The sequence below is a fragment of the Ambystoma mexicanum genome, chromosome 7q, assembly GCF_040938575.1.
Source record: "Ambystoma mexicanum isolate Mex_15411 chromosome 7q, UKY_AmexF1_1, whole genome shotgun sequence".
NCBI lineage: Eukaryota > Metazoa > Chordata > Amphibia > Caudata > Ambystomatidae > Ambystoma > Ambystoma mexicanum.
The window spans coordinates 643,347,715-643,361,788 of NC_090941.1; the positions used below are offsets into that span (position 1 = coordinate 643,347,715).

Consider the following 14,074-nt stretch of genomic DNA (forward strand, 5'->3'; position numbering starts at 1 on the left):
CCTTGCATCACATAACGCAGGGGAAGGGGAGTGAATCAAAAAACCCATGTACATGGCAGACCCTAAACGGAATCATCAGTCCATGCATCCACACATCATTCCCTCATCCCGCAATGAAAACGCATGAATATTCACTCACATAATATGTGAAACTTCCATCGCGTCTGTGCGTAATGCAGTCCGCAAAAACCACTGTGCCCCTGGCCGGATCTGTAGTGTTGTGAAGCAAGATGGATTTGGGAACGTCCTGCCTCATCGTCCACTACGCTATTGCGCATCCCCTTCAATTCATATCATTCATTGCCTGCTCGTTATGGGCCATGTCCCAAGGACATTCTACAATAGAACGTTACATTTCCAGCCAGACCTGTGGGCGTATCCTCGCCGCTACTTCAAAACCCAAAATGCTGGCCTTCGAATTCCTCACTTGCAACATTACGTCGAAAAGGCTTCTGTGAACGCTTGCATCCACAATTACATCAATGTAGTGCGGCTGTGTGTCATGATGCTAACTGGCTGCAATCACAAATGGGACGCCACGCCCGTCGGTGAAGTACGTTACTGTGCTGCATGAGGGTCGGCCATCGATCGAGCCCTACATACCACTGACTCTTCACAGGTATGTAAGCGGCTGCAATCATAGCATGTGTAACAATGGGAGCATTGCATGAAAATCAGTCAAAGTACATCACACTGCCATCGGGATTTGATACATGATTCCAATCCCAAGATGCCATGCGGCCAAATGCAGCCTTACGTGCGGGCCGTGCTCGACCAGAAGGGATTGCATCTGCCACAGATTCATTCAATCAGCACAGGTGGAGGCCATACAGGCCGACAGCACATATATTGCAGACCCAAACCCCTCCCACAACCACTCCCACTCCAAAATGCTACCGGCAGGACTAGCGATGTTGGGCCTGGGGGACCAGATAGCACTGCAAGTGCTACAACTACAAGAAGACGACGAACAACAACAGGTACAACAACCGGGCGCACAGGGGAGACGGAGGAGGAGGAGGAGGAGGAGGGCAAGGCAGGGTCAGCAAGGCCCACAAGCACTGCCACTACCACCACGCAGGCGGCCCGCAATCCCACGCCTCCGAGCCGATCCGTTCAACCTCACTGCTGAGCAGATCCACACCCTCTACCGTTTGGACCGGGACACCATAATCGCCATTGTGGACATGACACATGCTGACCTCGTGAGCATGATAGATAGCCCAACCGCCATCCCACCCCTACTGAAGGTGGTGTCTGCACTCCACTTCCTGGCCACAGGCACCTACCAGCACACAGTGGGACAGTTGCATGGCATTTCACAGCCACTGTTCTCACGGACACTCTTCCAAGTGCACGATGCCCTCCTGAAGCACGCCGACGACCACATCACACTACCACGCACGTACCAGGAGATTACCAACGCTAAAGTGGGATTCCATGCACTTGGCGGCATCCCGGGTTGCATTGGTGCCATCGACTGCACCCATGTTGAATTGGTTGTCCCACATGCCATGGAGGTCCAGTACCGCAACCGGAAACAATTTCATTCAATCAATGTGCAAATGGTGTGTGACTCCAACAAGATATTTACGCATTGTTGTGCCAGATTTCCAGGATCTACCCATGATTCTATGGTCCTGAGGAACACAAGAATACCACGCTACATGGAGCGACACGCAGGGCACAGATCCTGGCTACTCGGTGAGTCTCATTCCATGCATGACATCGTGGCCCATTTGATGCGTCAATGACCTTGCAGGGGGGGGGGGGCTACTTAGCACTATCATTCCACTGACACCCTTAATTCGTCTCATACAGGTGATGCCGGGTATCCACTGAAGAGATGGCTCCTTACACCAATCCGGAACCCACAGAACGAGCATGAGGAGGACTACAACCATGCCCACTCACGTACCCGTGTGGTCATTGAACAGGCATTCGGCCTACTGAAGGCTCGTTTCCGCAGCCTCAGCAGGTCTGGCGGGGCACTCATATACAGCCATGAGAAGGTTTCTAAGATGGTCATGGCATGTGTCATGCTGCACAACATGTGCATACGTAGGAATGTGCCCATGCCCCCTGACGCTGTACTGCATGCACCTGAAGATGATGATGATGATGAGGGTGGGGATGTGGAGGCACCTCAAGGAGTCCATGAGGCACAGGATGCACGTGCAATCCGACAGAGCATCATAGATGCATGCTTCTAGCAACCACGCATGGTGCCTATTACACGGAAAGGGGACCTGTGGCACTGTGTGTGTGTAGTACAGGCACATTGTGGACTGTACGCCTATGAAGGCCTCGTACGCAAATATCAATGTCCACACATGTCATTGGATGATAATGAGGTGCTGTATTGTTGATGTGATTTGATTTATACACCCTATGGACCCGCCACCCAGTGAAGCCCAACACACCCCCTCCACCCTACTACCTCCCCCCCCAACACCAGTGTCCAAATATGCATGCTGTCCGTGGGTAGACGCTATTGCAAGCCCCCTCTACGGGTATCAGGGGCACCCCTGCCCGTGGAGCGCAGGTTCCTGCCAGATCTGCGTTGGGGGCTGCCCTGGACGGAACTTGCCACGGATGAGGTCTCTGCCTGCTCGCGTCCATGCATGTCTCTGAGGGTTTGTGAGAGCTCCGAGAGCACACGGCGCACAGCAGCAAGTTCAGCACAGACGTCTTTGGACGTCGCATGCAGTTCCCCCCTCAGGCTCTCGGTGCTTTTCTCCATTTGTGCTCTCAGGCTCTCGGTGCTTCTCTCCATTTCTCCCCTGAGGCTCTCACTACTTTTCTCTATTTGTGCCCTGAGTGTCTCGGTGGATGTTTCCATGGCTGCCCTGGAACCCCCGCATTCATTTGCATGGTCCTTGAGTAGCGTGGACGCTTCCTGCTGTTGCTCGATCAGCAGGTCGAGGGACTGTTGCCTCTGCTGGGCCATGGACATTTGCGGTGGTGTGACAGGGGGGCTGCTCAACACATGTTGCCTTGGCACAGGACTTGTGGGGGTTGGCCAGTCGTCGTCTTCAGGGTGCCCCTGCGTGGTTTCGTCATGGTGTAGGGGATGGAACATGCAGGGGGATTGGGAAAGGTCATGGATGGTACCTACGTCGCCAGCACTGTTTTCCGTGTCGGAGCATGCTGGCATGACAGCTGTGTCACCTATGGTGCTGCTACCACCAGAGGCAGTGCCATCAGATACGTTCTTTGGGGGGACCTGTGGTGCTGGGGTTGTGGACTTGCTGGCTGCTGGGGTGCCTGTTGCAGTCCCCTCCAGTGTGCTGCCACTTGATTCCTGCTGCTGCCGTGTCTTGATCCTTGCACCTGAGGTGGAGGCTCTTGGGACGTTGGTCCTGGCCCTCTTTGCAGGCGTGCTGGTAGGGGTGTCCTGCAGCTCGTCGTTGGTATCGGACCCTGTGGTGGAGTAAAGAGGGGCGAGCGTTAGTTATGGGTCTGTCGGATTTGGAATGGCAACGTATCAAATGCATTGGGGTGGTACATGAGGCTGATTTGGGACTGGGCCTTGGAGGTGGTCTCATTTTCGTGTGGATTGGGGATGCATTCATTTGGCTGCCTGCAGTTAGGGGGTGCATGCTGCACATGTAGGGGTTGTTTATGGCTTCTTGATTGATTTGTTTGTTCATTCTGACTTTTAGAGGGCGCTGTCAGGGCTAAGTATGTATTGCACTATGGGGTCACATGGTACTGCACATGTTCGTGGTTTGTGGATTTCGCATTGTTTCTCTTGGCCAACCTACCTGATTCTCCGGATGTCGGCACTCCTTTCTCCATCCCTCCGACTCCCTCTATGCTCTCCATTCCTATGGTGGAGGCGCAGATTTCCTCCCAGGGGGTCAACTTGATGGGCGACTCTGAACCCCCCCCGGTAGCTGTGGCGATGTTCCTGTTCGCAGAAAGTATGCTGCGTACGCGGATCCGCAGGTCGTCCCACCGCTTGCGACATTGCTGTGGCGTGCGGGGTGTTGTCCCCACCGCACTTACGCGCTGTGCCACCAGGACCCATATGGCCTTCTTGTTGGCAAGGGCCGTCCTGGTCATTTGACTGGAGAAGACGACGGCGGAATTTTCCTGTAGGGTCTCGGTGAGCACGGTCAGTTCCTCTCGGGAGAAGTGTACCTGCCGCTTGCGGTCACACGCTTTCTTGGCTACCTTTCCCATATTTATTTTTTTGACTGGGGTTGCTAACGGGTTGGGATGTGTGTCAGGGTCGGATTTTTTATGGTTGTGTTGGGATTCGGATTTTATAGTTGTGCGGCGTGCTGTTTCCCGTTCCGGCCACATGCTTTTACTTCCGTTTCCGTATATTTACGGTGGCCGTAATTTGCGGTGCACGCTCGTTACGGTGACCGCTCATTACGGTGACCGCTAAGATGGGTGGCGGTATTGCACCTGGTGCAGCGTACGGCGGCGGTAAGGGCCGTTTTGGGGTCATTTCCGCCATCGCAGCCTTTCGGATTCCGCCATGGCGTAATGCTCGTGCCCGATGGGTCGTGATTGGCCGCACTTTGCTCCTTCGTGCTATGGCGGAAACGCTATTTACGCTGTTGCGGTCCGGTCAGTCAATTTCCGCCAGGGTCGTAATGAGGGCCATTGACCTCAACAGCCTCGCTCCTAACAAGACGTGGTTCAATGCCAGCTCAGTCACTGCTTTTGACTCCCTTCTACCTGATGGCTATAAAATTATCTCCAAGCTTCGCCCCAACCGTGCTAGTGATGGGGTTGCTCTGATGTTCCCTGAGTGGGTCCCTTCTTCCCTCATACCCACCTAGCCTTACTCTTCCTTCCAAAGCCTGGTCTGCAAGCTGCTCATCTCTCCCACCTCCTCTCTGACTATTACACTATCTACAGGTCACCTGGCTCTACCACCCTGTTCCTCTCTGAATGGGCCGATGTCTGCTCTTCTCTCCTCACAACCACCTCCAAACCCCTTCTCGTGGGTGACGTCAACACCCACCTTGACTCCTCAATCACGGCATCCACTCTCTTCCGTTACCTTTCGCTCCTCAATCTCACTCTCCATTCTCCCTTCTGGTCCTTCCCACTTGGCTGTACACAACCTTGATGCCTTCCTTCATCCATACTGATCTTTCAACCCTCCCCAACCCCCCACTGATCACCCCTCTCTCCTGGTCAGACCACTCTATCCTCTCGTCTCTGTGATCGCACCTCCTCCAGCCTTGCCACCTTAAACAAGTGTGAGCTGCTGCCTTCACCTCTACCTTCATCCCACTCTGTCGCCCCACTACAGACTCTACCATTGACTGTGTTCTCAGCAACCTCCATCTTCCCATTACTAATACCCTTGACATTCTTGCCCCAATCATGAAGATCCGCCTGAAACATGCCTCCAAGCCCAACACCTGATATGACTCCCAACTTGCTGCCTTGAAACACAAGTGCAGGGCTGTGGAAATAGAAGTGGCAGACCTCAGGCTCACCCTCTGAGAAGCTGCCCTGTAGTCTTCTCCAAAGGCAATACAGACTTACTTCTACGTCCTGTGCCCTTTCCTCCATACTGTATGGCATTCCTCGCTAGGGACGGGAGACAGAACCTTTTTCACCAGCAAAATCATCTTCCCCTTTAAATTTAGATGTGCGCAGGGGCGCGGCCCTGGGAGCTTACGCTCCCCTGACTCCACACACTGGCGCCACTCCTGAGTCCTCGTTTCTGCAAAGACAGGAACAGACCGCTCTCAGCAGCGTTCCAGGGTTAGGCCTCCGGCCTTATAATTCTACGCGCTCTTCCCCGGAGAAGTATTCTTGTTTTCTTTTGTCTTTTCCAATATCAGGTACTCCTCTGTCGCCATGCACCTATCCGGCGCATGTCGATGACGGCAGGCTTCAACAGGTATCCAGCCTGCGAGGGTCCCTTCCCAACATCCGACCCCCACGCCCTCTGCCTCCGTTGCTTTGGCCCTGACCACGGCTGTACCACATGCAACGCTCTGACTCTGCGCGCGTCCTTAAGAATCGACTAGCCAGGTGGCTGGAGCTCTTTGGAAGATCGCCTCCAGAGGAACTCAAAGCATTCGTGAAGCAGAAGACCAGGCCCAAGGTAGGTGCCCTATTCTCCTCTGCACCCTGCAAAGGCAATTCATTCCCAGGGAAACACCCAAGCGGAGGGAGCTCTCAGATCTTAAGACCAGTAAAAACACAAAGGCTGCTCCAGCTACCGGCCACCGGGATGAGGGGGTCGAAAGATCCTATGGTGCTACTGCTGAGGGGCCGCAAAGCTATATTACCGGGACCCTACCTGAGGGGCTACGCCCTAACACCGGACTCGTGTGTGAGGGTGCGCCTGTACGCAGCACTACCAGCGCCACAGCCGAGGGCACTCCGCCTACCAGGGCTCGACCTGAGGTGCAGGGTGTTAATATGGATTTCTGAACTCTGACCTGGTGGGCAGAGGTTCAGAAGGCCAGCCTAATTCCTAGGAACAGGGTAACCTTCTGGACAAGCCACCCCAATCACAGTAGCATTGGCAGCGGTCAGGACTATGTCTCGGGGGGGGGTGTGAGGGTGATCGAAAGCCCACAATGAGCACACACAGCAAACAATGCCACCAGTTACTCTCAGTCAGGTGTATATTAAAATATATATACATTTATTAAAGACCTTTTAAGTCAAACACTAAGTAATTATTCAGCAGTAATAACAAAACCAACATAACACTAATCTAGCACACATATATACATCAATCAATGGCGAACAGGGATATTACTCAGTAGAGTTCCACAACCTTCAAAGAAAGGGGTTATAGTGTGCGAATATCTCTGTGGCAGTCCTTTACAGTTCAAACCCTAACTAAGAGGCCGTCCAGTCCCTAAGATGAGTGGAGCCTTGAGCTCAAAAGTAGTTTTGGTGCTGGTGCACGCATTCATGCAGTTAAGTCAAAACGGGGTCTCTTTAACAGGGTGTAGAGACTCAGGAAGGTGGGTGAGGTAGTGAAGAATAAGTTCTCCAGCCTGGGGTCTGGCATTGATTCACATGCTCATGAATATTCCCTGTCGTCAGGCCGGGAATCCTCGGTATAGAAAGAATCAGTATCAGTTTCGTTTCTGATCTGTCTTTCTCAGTAGTAACCAATCACTGGTCTCTGGGTCATACTGCCCCCAGTCAATGACTGCCCTCTCCCTAAGGCCCGCCTCTGGCAGCCATACTCAGATTTTTACCGCACGTTCAAGTATTGGGAGTCCTCGTGCTTAGCTCTCGGGCTTTTGCTGCGTTTTTGCGCTTTTTTCAGGAGATTTTCTCATTTTTTCAGTTAAATAGAGCCTCAAGCGCCACCGTTTCTACTTCCGATCAACAGGGATCCGTTTCAGAGTTTCTACGCCCCTCAAGGGTGAAGATTTCATCGAGTTATGCTTTTGGAGGATTCCAGAAGTTCTGAGGCCTACCCCGGACATGGCCCAGGAGAAAGGGAGCTCGACGCCCGGGAAGCTGTTCAGGACCTGCCCTGGATGCCAGCTTCAGAACGTTTTCAAGGAGGACGAGCATTCGTTATGCCTCTACTGTCTCCATGAGGACAAGACGCACAAGGAAAAGGACTGCGCGTTTTGTGGGAACATGTCGGAGCGGACCATGGAGGATCGCCACCTCCGTCTCGTCAACTGGCTGGAAGGTAAGAGCCCACCAGGCGAGAAGAAGAAAAAGAAGTCCGAGCGGTCTTCTAAGTCCTGTGAGGGTTCTCTGGCGATGGGGGCCCAACAAAAGGCTAAGCACCGCGAGTCCGCGGGCACTGGGAGCGCCGAACGATCAGGGCTCCTTGACTGCCTGGCAGGGCGCATCCTCCCCAGCACCATCGACCACGAGCCAACGCTCTGGCTCGGGTAAGAGGAAGTCCGAGAACCCGGCGAAGCTTCTGGAGAGGCCCCGGTCGATCTCAAAGATTCCGGCAGAGGGGGAGCGAGGCTCAGACCCTCCCCCCAAGGTGAAGGCCCCAGGCGTACAGAAGGTGACTTTGGGCTTAATTCACCCTGCTAAGACCTCGATTGAGGATGTCGCCGCGGCCCTGGCTCAGCCTGTGGAGGCTACACCAGTGGAGGCGCCCTCACGTACCAGATTCTCCCTGCCACCGCGGAGGGAGTTGTCTTTTAGGCCCATCGAGAAGACCCCCACGAAGTCCTCGTTGGAAAGGGTGGGGGAAGGGTTGGTGGCCATCGTGGATACGGACACGACCTCTGAAGAGGAGCTCATCCAAGTTGTGGAGGAGGCCCAGCCCATCGGGAGCGATCCCGACGAGGGCGACGACGAGGGCGACGGTACGCAGACGAGGCTCCTCAAGAGCCCTCGCTCCCGTCATTTCTGGCGCTGCAGGACACCTCTGCGGCCATTTTGTCAGCCATCCAGTCCTTATGCTCAGAGATAAGGACTAAGTTGCCCCTTCCCCCGACGGAGGTACCTGAGCCAGACCCGACGGAGGAACCGGAGCCAGGACCTTCGCAGAGCCCACCACTTAAGAGGAGGAGGACGCATCCTAGGCCTCATCTCCCGCCTCTGCGGCCTTCTCTGCCTTCCCCCCGTTCCACTACCCACGGGGATGACACGGGCATGGACACGACTACGACGGGTACGGATGACGACGGAGGCGACGACGGGACGTGTCCCCCGTCGCCCCCTGCCCGGGCGTCCCTGCCTGACGAGATTGGATCCTTCCATGCTATGATTTCCAGGGCATCCAAGCTCTTCCAGCTCTGCCCCGAAGAAAAGAAGAAGGAGGGGTTCCTTTACCAACGGCGCAAGGCTAAAAGGAAGACGGTCCTCGCCGTACCGCTTCTTGATGACATCTGGGATGAGGGGCTCGCCCTCCTCAAGAACCCTGCCACGGCTACTGCGAAGAGGGACCGGTACGAGAAGAAGTACCGGGTCCCCGACGCTGCCCCCTTGTGCCTTAGGGCGCAACCTACCCCGGACTCGGTCGTTTCGGCGGCGGCCAAGAAGAAAGCGGGGGGGCATCGGCCTCGACTTCAACCTCCCCTCCGGACGGCAAGGGTAGGAAGCTGGATGCGATGGGACGACGGGTCATCTCATCTGCAGTGACGACCATCAAGGCGGGCAACGCCCTGGCCATCGTAGCCCTCTACGACAGGGAGTTGTGGTTCAAGATCGCCCCTCTGTTGGACTTCCTTCCGGATGCCAAGAGGGCTGAGGCCCTGGAAATCTTACAGGAAGGTGAGATTGCCTCGGACCACGCCATTACGGTGGCTACGGACATTGCCGACACCGGTTTCCGTCAGTTGGGAAATGGCGTTTGCCTGAGACGACGAGGATGGCTCAAGGCGACAGATTTCCGCCAGGATGTTCAGACCAAGGTTTTGGACATGCCTTTCGATGGGAACAACCTTTTTGGCAAGGCGGTTGATGAATCCCTTCAGGCGATCAAGATGGACACGGAGACGGCCCCTGCACTGGGTGTGCTCCAACAGCGACGGCCGTCCTTTCGGAGCTCCGGATGCAGACAGGGTGGCTCCAAGGGAGCCGGCAGCGGCTCCTCTACGTACCGTCAAGCGGCAAGGTCTTCGTCGCAGGAGACCTACAGGGGATGCGGCAAGTCAGGTGGATCCCGCCGTCGTCGCCAAGGTGGTCAAGGAGGCAAAGCGGCCTCCAAGCCAGATTGAACCGTCTGTCGGGTCGGGCCCCCGCCGAAGCACCCCTGTGAGAGGCCGGCTGACGAAGTTCGTCGGCGTGTGGGAGTCCATCTCCACCGACCATTGGGTGCTGGACGCCCTGGCACTGGGGCACGCCCTTGAGTTCCAGAAGAGGTGCCCCCGCATTCCTCCCGTGGCCAGGAAGGAAAATCACGTCCCTCAACTGCTGTTGGAAGTAAGGGCGATACTCAGGAAAGGTGCCATCGAGCTCGTCCCGAAGAGGCTTTGGGGCTCCGGAGTTTACTCAAGATACTTTCTCGTGAAGAAGAAGACAGGAGGATGGCATCCCATCCTGGACCTGCGACGACTAAACAAATACATCAAGGCACAGAAGTTCCGGATAGTCACCCTCCAGCACGTGCTGGGACAGCTGGAGGAGGGCGATTTCCTGTTGTCGTTGGACTTGGAGGATGCTTACTTCCACATCCCTATTCTAAAGAGACACAGAAAGTTCCTCAGGTTCGTGGTCAAAGGGCGGCACTACCAGTTCAAGGCCCTCCCATTCGGATTAAAATCGGCGCCCAGGGTGTTCACCAAGTGCCTAGCACCGGTGGCGGCACGGCTGCGCCTGCAGGGGATCCACGTCTACCCCTACCTGGACGACTGGCTCATACGGGCAAGGACATGGGAGCTCGCTGTGGAACACACTGCGAAGACCGTCCAGCTGCTCACGGACCTGGAGTTCTCCATCAACTTTCCAAAATCCCACCTGGTCCCGTCGCAAGTCGCCCTGTTTCTGGGAGCACAGCTCGACACAGTGGCCTCACCGTCGGAGGAAAGGATAAGGACCATCCTAGGAAAGGTGCAACGTCTGCTGGCCAAGGACGTGGTCAGAGTGAGGTCTATCAAGTCCCTCCTCGGAATGATGTCCTCCTGCATTTATCTGGTGCGCCACTGCAGACTTCGGATGCGGCCCTTGCAAGAATTCCTCGACGCCCACTGGATCCAGACGACGGGCAGCTTCGAGGACAGGATCCCGCTCGACGAAGCGTTCCGTCAAGCGATACGATGGTGGGGTGTCCGCGCTCAACTGACAGCGGGAACAGGTTTCCTAGCCCCGGCCCACCAGGTGACGGTGACGATGGATGCCTCCCTGGAAGGTTGGGGAGCACACACCGGGGGTCTCCACGCGAGAGGCCTTTGGCTCCCGGAGGAGAAGACTCTCCACATCAACATCTTGGAGCTTCGCGCAGTGTTCTGGGCCCTCAGGTCCTTCCTTCCGTCCCTCAAGGGCAAGGTGGTGAGGATCTTCACCGACAACACCACCACAATGTTTTACATTCGGAAGCAGGGCGGAACCAGATCCCCTGCCCTATCCAAGGAAGCCCAGGATCTGTGGCATTGGGCCGTCGCCCAAGGGATGTTTCTGGTACCCTTTCATCTGGCGGGGATAAAAAACACCATCGCCGACTCACTCAGCAGAGAGCTGCGCTCGTGCCACGAGTGGGAACTGCGCCAGGATCAAGTGGACCGACTCTTCCGACGATGGGGCAAACCCCAGATCGATCTCTTCGCGACAGCGGCAAACTCCAAGTGCCAGAGGTTCGCCAGCAGGTTTCCCCAACCGAGGAGCATGGGCGATGCTTTCTCGTTCCCCTGGGACGGTCTGTTCCTTTATGCATTCCCGCCGTTGCCATTGCTACTCTGGCTCGTCAACCAGCTCAAGAGGTCCCGGTGCAGGATGATCCTCGTCGCACTGGCGTGGCCGAGGCAGATCTGGTTCCCGGACCTTCTGGACTTGTCAGCATCCACACCAGTCAACTGCCGACGGACGCGGATCTTCTCTCCAGAGAAGGAGGCGCCATTCTTCATCACGAACCAGGGTCGCTGAACTTGCAGGCATGGCTCCTGCAGCACTAGAGTTTGGAGGATACGACATCCCGGCCGGCTGCAGAGAGGTTCTTGCAAAGGCCAGGGCATCCTCAACTCTCAAGTGCTACGGACATAAATGGAAGAGGTTCTCTGTCTGGTGCCGCGCACAGAAGATTAACCCTCTGCGGATTACGCCCCCTCAAGTATTGCCTTACCTACTGTCTTTGGCCAAGGCTGGCCTATCTCACACTTCCATCAAGGTACATCTGGCTGCCGTCTCACTTTACACCAGAATTACAGGACTGGCGTCCCTGTGGTCTCATCGTCTGGTGAAGGAATTTATGAAAGGACGGTTCCGATCATTCCCGGCAGTGAAGGCCCCTGCCCCGGCGTGGGAGCTCAACGTGGTGCTGACTAGGCTCATGGGGCCCCCATTCGAGCCTATGCATTCAGTGCTGTTGAAGTTTCTGTTGTGGAAGACAGCATTCCTCGTGGCCATCACCTCTGCACTACGAGTGGGAGAGATGCAGGCCTTGTCTTGCAAGCCTCCATACTTTTCACGACACGAGGGTGGTGCTGAGGACGCACCCCTCCTTCATGCCCAAGGTGCCGTCGGACTTCCATCTCAACAAGCCCTTGGTGGTGCCAGTTTTCTTCCCGTCGCCTTTGTCGCCGGCTGAGAGGACTCTGCACTCGCTGGATGTAGCTAGAGCACTGAAGTTCTTCGTGGACCGCACAAAGAGTTTTTGGAAGACATCACAGTTGTTTGTGAACTTTGGACCTGTGAATCAAGGGAAGGCTCTCTCGAAGACTTCCATTTCCAGATGGCCCTCCGGCTGCATCATGCACTGTCACCGGTTGGCAAACCGAGCGTTGCCAGGCCGTCCGAGGGCCCATTCGACCAGAGCGATCGCTGCTACTACGGCGTTCCTGTCTGGTGTGCCCCTGCTCGACATCTGCAGGGCTGCTACGTGGAGGTCGATGCACACCTTCACGAGATTCTACTGCGTCGACCGGGATTCCTGGGAGGATTCCAGAGTCAGCCAGGCAGTGCTGCGCAACCTGTTCGCCTAAGGTGAGCCTGGTGAGGAGGTAAGAGTTGCTTAATGTTGAGTTGTTGTATTGCTTGATATTGAGCCTTTTGCCACCTCCCGTGGTTGTGCATGTGTATACTGCTATGTATTCTTATATTCATGAGCATGTGAATCCATGCCAGACCCCATGCTGGAGAAGGAACAAGTTACTTACCTGTAACTGTTGTTCTCCAGCATGGGTCTGGCATGGATTCACATGCAAACCCTCCCGCCTACCCCTCTGCGGCTCTTCACTTGGTCATACTGCCACTTCACGTGCTACCAAATCTGAGGATGGCTGTCAGGGTCTGGCCTTAGGGAGTGGGCAGTCATTGGCTGGGGGCAGTATGACCCAGAGACCAGTGATTGGTTACTACTGAGAAAGACAGATCAGAAACGAAACTGATACTGATTTTTTCTATACCGAGGATTCTCGGCCTGACGACGGGGAATATTCATGAGCATGTGAATCCATACCAGACCCATGCTGGAGAACAACAATTACAGGTAAGTAACTTGTTCCTTCCCACTATTCGAGAACGGTCTCCCCAAGAGGACAGAACAGGATCCAAGAGTTGGGAATTGCTCGATAGCACAGGAAACCTCGATAAAGAAGAGTGGCCCTCAGGGGACACTCGTGCGTAAAAATGGATGGATGCGCCAGGCGGCACCGGTAAGGGTTGCAAATACTCACTGACCCTCGGCGCACTCCGGACCAAACTTGGCAAGTCGAGTCCACTTTGGTTGCAGGTTCAAATCCTGCAGTTGCGCAGCTCTGTGGTTTTCAGGGGCTCCGTTCCAGGAATTCTTCTGTGGCGGGACAGTGGTGATTTCTCTGCTCTTGATGGAGGGATCAGGACTGTTCTGCTGCAGCAAGTCTGAGGGCACACGGGGGCACAGCAGCAAGGCACCCTCGAAGTTCGTCACCACAGCTGGGCAACACAGTTACCACGTATGCGCCGGTTCAGGCGTACTCTCCTACTTCCAGACCTAGGAATGCTAGGTGCACGAAGCTCGGCGGGAGAGTGCTTTATAACCAGAGCTTACAGTCTCCAAAGGCTCAAGTAAAAACTCGAGACAGCAGCGGTTCCAGGGCAAAGGTCGCGTATGAGCTGGTCAGTTCACTGGGCGGTCCAGGAACACTTCTCAAAAGGCTCGCTTACAGGTTAAGTTGGAGGTGCCAAGAATAGTTGGTACCGTTATTCCAATGGTTCGAAGCGCCCTTACAGGCCTTCTAGGTTTGATCAGAAACAGGGGTCTGACGGGACATCAGCAGGCTCAGGATGCTAATCCTTCCAGCGGGTCACCAGCAGTTCCACGAATGTGCTTACTTGATTCAGGATACTTGGCTTCTTTACTAGTTCGGTGTGAACTCAGAAGATCGAGCTGGAATGGGTGTAAGATGCCTTCTCTTATCCAAAATCTCCTTTGTGCCAAAACGAAGAGAAACCAATAGAGATCTGCTCACATACAGCCCTCCCAGACGTGGACCAATCACGGACCATGGTGGCC

The 14,074-nt window shown here is 55.2% G+C and overlaps 1 protein-coding gene across 1 annotated transcript in view; it reads left to right on the top strand.

Annotated features, from left to right (window-relative positions):
- HSPH1 (heat shock protein family H (Hsp110) member 1) overlaps positions 1–14,074 on the top strand; it is a 2,244,846-nt gene that overhangs the window by 1,491,104 nt on the left and 739,668 nt on the right. The gene's annotated exons all lie outside the window — the stretch shown is intronic.